The sequence below is a fragment of the Diabrotica undecimpunctata genome, chromosome 3 (genome assembly GCF_040954645.1).
Source record: "Diabrotica undecimpunctata isolate CICGRU chromosome 3, icDiaUnde3, whole genome shotgun sequence".
NCBI classification, from domain to species: Eukaryota; Metazoa; Arthropoda; class Insecta; order Coleoptera; family Chrysomelidae; genus Diabrotica; species Diabrotica undecimpunctata.
Genome location: NC_092805.1, coordinates 94796133 through 94802636, shown reverse-complemented (window position 1 = coordinate 94802636; position 6504 = coordinate 94796133).

Here is a 6504-nt window from a genome sequence, read left to right as displayed (position 1 = left end):
ATTTTTCCCTGGACAATCAATTGCAGTAGACGGTACTTATCGTGTCTCAATATGTGGCCTAGATATTCAAGCTTTCTTTGTTTAATTGTATTCACGATTTCTTTCTCCTTTCCGATTCTTTGGATTACCTCTGTGTTGGTGACATGTTCGGTCCAGGATATACGAAGAATGCGTCGGTACACCCACATTTCGAATGCTTCTAGTTTTCTCGTGAGCGTCTCCGTCAGCGTCCAGGCCTCCACACCATACAGTAAGATCGGAAAAATGTAGCATTTAACTAGACGTAGTTTTAGGGGAAGAGACAAATCCCTGCTTATGAGGAGCTTTTTCATATTGCTAAATGCTGCTCTAGCTCGTTCTATTCTCGCCTTAATTTCTGTGGCCTGTTCCCATTTTGCATTTACGTTGGTGCCAAGGTACACATAAGATTCTACATGGTCAATTAGCATGTTACTTATCCGTAACTGTCGAGCAGGCTGTTGCTTCCTGCTTATCAGCATCCACTTTGTCTTCTTGAAGTTGAGGCTCAGGCCGTATTCCTCACTAACTGAATAAACTCTTTCCATTACCTGCTGTAATTCGTCTATGGTACTGGCAAGGATCACCGTGTCGTCGGCATATCTTATATTGTTTGTTAACTCGCCGTTTATTTTTATGCCCTCATTTGCATTTTCCATACATTTATTAAATATTTCTTCGGAATAAATATTGAATAGGAGTGGGGATAATATACAACCCTGACGGACACCTCTTTTGATCTGCACACTTTTAGTGAGTTCGTTGCCAATTTTTGCTCTTGCTGTTTGACCCCAGTATAGGTTTGCCACAATTCGAATGTCCTTGTCGTCAATACCTGTCTTTCGCAGAATATCTATCAATTGTTCATGATTGACATTGTCAAATGCTTTTCTAAAATCCACAAAGCACAAATACACGTCCTTATCAACGTCTCTACACCGCTGTATAAGCACCTGGAGAGCGAAAATTGCTTCTCTAGTTCCAAGTGCTTTCCGAAAGCCAAACTGCGATCTATCAATATTTGACTCACATTTATCATATATTCTTCTATGAATGATCTTAGTGAACGCTTTAGTGACATGATTAATCAAGCTTATAAGCCGGTAGTCATCACAGATCTGGGCCTTTGGTTTCTTCGGGATTGTAATAAATGTTGACTGCAGCCAGTTCTCCGGGATTTTACCGCTATTATATATGTTGTTAAAAAGTTCAACTAGATTATCAAGGAACTGTTTGTCTGATTTACATAGGATCTTTAATATTTCGCAGGGTACATTGTCCGGACCTGCTGACTTATTGTTTTTTAGTGCTGCAATGGCATCTTCTATCTCCGATTTAAGGATTGAAGGTCCTGTTTCTCCTTCTCCATATAGGTGATCATCAGTCCTGTCAGATGCAAATAATTTTTCTATGTATGATTTCCATGTTTCTAAGATCGCTGATGGCTCCGAGATAAGATTTCCATCGCCATCTTTTATGCTGTTGGGTGACTTATTGAATTTCCTCTTGTTTGTCATTGATTTTATTTTTTTGTGCATATTGTAACTGTCGTATTTTCGTTCGTATTGTTCTATTTCCCTGCATTCGTTGGAAAACCATTTTTCTTTGGCTTCTCGAATTTTCGTTCTTATGATTTTGTGGATCTGCTGGTATTTTTCTTCATTTTTATTCTTGAATTTACGTCTTTCATCCATCATATCCATTATCTCATCAGACATCCATTCGTTCTTCTTTCGTCTGTCACGCTTTAATAGAGTCGCGCATGTTGTTTGGATTGCTTCCCTCGATTTATCCCATCTCTCTATTATGTCCGACGTGTTCTCGTTAATGTCGTTTATTTTCTTTCCTAGTTGTTCTCGTACTTTTATTTCGGTTTTTGGGTTAGTGAGTTTCTTAATATCAATTGTGTTTAAATTAGATCTTTTCTCGAGCCGTTTTACTCTCATGACCATTCTGCATACCAACAGATTGTGGTCCGTAGGAACATCGGCACCTGGGTACGTTTTTGATGATTTTATCATGTTTTTATATCTTGTTGGTACTGCTATATAATCTATCTGATTCCTTATGATGTTGTCAGGTGAGTCAGCGGGGGATTTCCATGTGTAAAGTCGACGTTTGGGGAGCTTGAAGAGTGTATTACTTAATAGCAGGTTATATTCCTGGCAGAAGCATATAAGTCTATCACCTCTATCGTTTCTCTCTCCTAGGCCGAAGTTACCCACGATCTCATTCACCTTGCCTCTGCCAACCTTTGCGTTAAAATCTCCCATCACTATTGTTACTTCATGTTTTTTTGTCATTTTCATCAGGCTTCCCAGTTGTTCATAGAATTCTTCGCTGGTTACCTCATCTTTATCTGCCGTTGGCGCGTATACCTGTAATATGTTAATATTCACCGGTGTTGCTTGAATTTGTAAAAGCATTATTCTATCTGAATGGGGAGTGAAAGATTTTACTGCCGAATTAATACGTGGGGCAACTATTATTGCGGTGCCGTTTCTGTGATGTGTTGTGTCGTTTCCAGCATAGTAAACTTTATATCCAAGTATATCGCATTGTCCAGAGTTTTGCCAGTGTGTTTCACTAATTCCCAATATATCAATTTTTAATCTTTTCATCTCTTTTACAATGTTATGAGTTTTGCCGCTCTCGTACATACTTCGTACATTCCAAGTTCCAATCCTTAGGTGTTGAGGACTTGCTTCCTTTTTTAGGCCGTAGGGATTTCGCTGGCTGACGACCAGGGAGGCCCTACTATTTGTTTGTGTGCATCCTCCCCTGCCGGGTCTTGGGATCCGATCACCATGATCAGTAATGTTTTTGTTATCGTAGTGTATTGCCATGATAACTATTCTAGGAAATTCTTATGGGGTGGTTTTCCGTTGCCTTCCCCATCGCAGTACCACAACCATTCAAACTGCTCCAGTCATGCTTGTGGTAGTCCAGTTTTAAGCCGATCCAGGATCATTTCCTTTGCGCCTTGAGCTGGTACTGATGATCGCTGCTGCCCTTCATCAGGGTATCACTCGGTAATCACTCGGTGAAATTTTCGCCATATCTGGCTACCCTCACTTAGTTTAGCCTGCAGACCAATGCAGTTGCCCGGGGTGTGGCACATGGAGCCATAAGTGAGAGTTAGGTGTCTTATGAGGACCAGTTATCCAGAACCATCTCCCGTCTATGACGCTCGATGTGGTCGTTCCGATAAAAGGTACTACCTCTATAACACAACCTTACACCCCTATGATAAAGATAAAGAGAAATATCTATGATAAATTACGTTATAACCAACAGAGATATACATCCACCATAAATAATCGACGTCAGATGCCTCAACTCAGCAGATGAATATAGCGAACATAGCCTAGAATTAAGAATTATGTAAAATAAGAATCATCATGAAACACACCTAGGAGAGCGACGCCAACACAAACATTAATCAGAGTCGAAGGACGAAATACGGAGTCTGCGCACGGCAAATGATGAAATAAATATTAAGGAGGAAGAGGTAAAGGAAGTATCTAGGAAATTACAAAACAAAAAATCACTAAGAGAGAACATGATACCTAACGAACTCCTAAAGTACGGAGGACCAGATCTAACCAAACAATTACTAAAACTAATTAAAAATATAATAGAACAAAACAGAACTCCTCATGAATCAAGATCGAGCATCCTAATACCTATCTTCAAAAAGGGAGACAAATCGGACCCGAAAAATTACAAAGGAATTAATTTATTAAACACAATATTAAAATTAATAACCAAAGCCATAACAAATAAACTGAATTCAATTATAACACTAGCAGAAGATCAACAAGGTTTTAAGTTGGAAAGATCATGCACCGACGTTATATTCAACATACCGGCATATCTATCTTTCTTGGATCTTAAGAAAACATTTGACGGGGTCAAATTAAGGAACGTTTTGCACTTATTGTACGCAACAGAGATACTGTTTTAAGAATTACCAGAACGATCGAAAACATCTACCAAAACAATACAATAAAAGTAAAAGTAGAAGAAGAACTAACTGACCCTATTGAAGCTGGTAATGGGATAAGACAGGGATGTTCCCTGAGTCCTCTGTTATTCAACCTGATTATGGATAAAATAATAAAAAAGTAAAATTTAAAAAAGATACCAAATGGGAGAAAAACAACTTAAAATAATCTGCTAAACAGGCGACAAAATACAACTTTCTTAAAGTGGAATACGATTTACAACGTATGCTGCACAAATTCAATATAACCGCCAGAAAATGTAACATGTTAATTTCCCAAAAGAAAAAAAGATAAAATGCATGGTTATAACAGCAATTTACTAAGATGTAAATTGGGAGCTGGAAGGTCAGATAATAAAAGTGATGGAGTTTAAATATCTAGGCATCACATTATCTAGCTAGGGAAAGCTCGAAATAGCAGTGGAAGATCAAGTGAATAGAGCAAACAGAGACGCAGGTTACCTGAATAAAACAATAGGGAGAAATAAAAATATCAGGAAAGACACAAAAGGCAGAATTTACAAATCAGACCAATAATGACATACTTGGCGGAAACACGACCTCACACAGAAAGGACAAAAACAATAATAGAAACAACGGGGATGAAAACACCTACAAAAATTGATGGTAAAACACTATAGGACGGAGCTAGAAGTATAGATATACGACGTAGATGCAAGGTGGAGAACATCAAGGACTGGGCAAGAAAGAGAAGAGTAGAATGTTATGATCATATACGCCGAATGGCAACAAATAGAGTAGAAAATACGGCAACAGACGGTTCCCCAATAGAAAGACGATCGGTAGGAAGACCACGAAAGGGATGGGACGACGATGGAAGTTACTGGAGGCACATTGAAAAACAGAAGTCATCTCTACATAAAAAAAAGAAGAAAAACAAGGCTCTCTAAGGCTTTGGTAAGAATTGAACCTTGTCGACCACCGGTTTCTTTATCGACCTCGAATATCAAACATTTCCATCTTTTTGTTGAGCTTTTAGGTACTTGTAACACATATAATTCTTGAAGGATCATAAAAAAATTACAAGCTTCACTACAAGACTCTTGTCTTGTACTTGAAGTTGGTACTTGTAACACATATAATTCTTGAAGGATCATAAAAAATTACAAGCTTTACTACAAGATTCTACTACTGATGTCTCAACAAAATTTAATAAATGAGCAGTACACGGTACAAACATCGCTAAAGGGGCAAGCTCCTTAGCTTGCAAGCCATTATAGCGTCCAGTCATATTTGACGCATTGTCGTAGGCAGCCCAAATTATTCAATTATTTATTACACCATTGAACATTTGTTTTGCTTTGTGTCCAACGGAGGAGATAAATCTGAAAAATCGTTCACATAGAGAACCATATTTTCAGAAGAAATCTGAAACAAAAAGCCAAAGTTTATTCATACGTTTTTTTACCGAAATATGAGTTGACAATGGCTTGCACTTGTCCTAAAATGAAAATAGTTACTTAATTTCAGAGCAAGCTCGATAAAATACTTTTCCTCCATCCAACTTTAATTCAGGATATGTCTGAATCCAAGCACTTAGTTTTGACACCGCGATATAAACAAATTAACGATATAATAAACGTAATAAAATTACACTATAAATGCACTTTTAAAATTTGCTGCAATACACACGTTTACATTGTTTGACGCAAAAACCATAAATGAAACTAATGTAAATTTCGGAGATTCATACAGCTACTTATTCGTAACAACTTCGCCGACATTTCCGTCTCTTTTGGATTTCGGAAAAACCCGTCCCCCTTAAAGTGTTTATGTATGTTTAATTTTTTTTTGTATATTAGGGTTGTTAATTATTTTTTAACAGTTTAAATACTTGGGAAATTTGAATGAACAATTTCGAGAAAAGGTCGACACATTCATAAAATATTGGAACGATACATTTTTTTTACAAAAATATGCAAATATATGCGATTTTTTGTAAAAATACGAAATTTATGCAAAATATGCCAGATATACAAAAATGCATTTTGCATATATTCCAGTCTCTAATTATTAGGTATCTATGACTCCAGTGAGGGTTATCTTTGATAAACTAAAATTATACAGAACATTATTAAATAATTAAATCAAAAAAGGTTAATGTTGAAACCTCCAGGTTTACACAATTAATACCACAATTAAGTTAGGAGCACAATTACAACTAATGGTGTGGTCATATATACACAATAAAACTTATACGGAATCATCATGTATTTCAAGCCAATTTTTATTTCTTTTGAAAAAACTTGTTAATATCGCGAAGAATTAAGGTTTTTATTGAAAATAAACAAAAACCAATAAAATAATCAAATAACACGGCTCGGGACGTTATAGATTATTTGCTTTAGGTGTAAATTGAACGAAAATAATTCAACTAACTATTGCGTTAAAAAACGAAAATATACCTCATGTGTGGTTAACGGATCTGCAAAGGGGAAATATTATTGGTTATGTGGTTA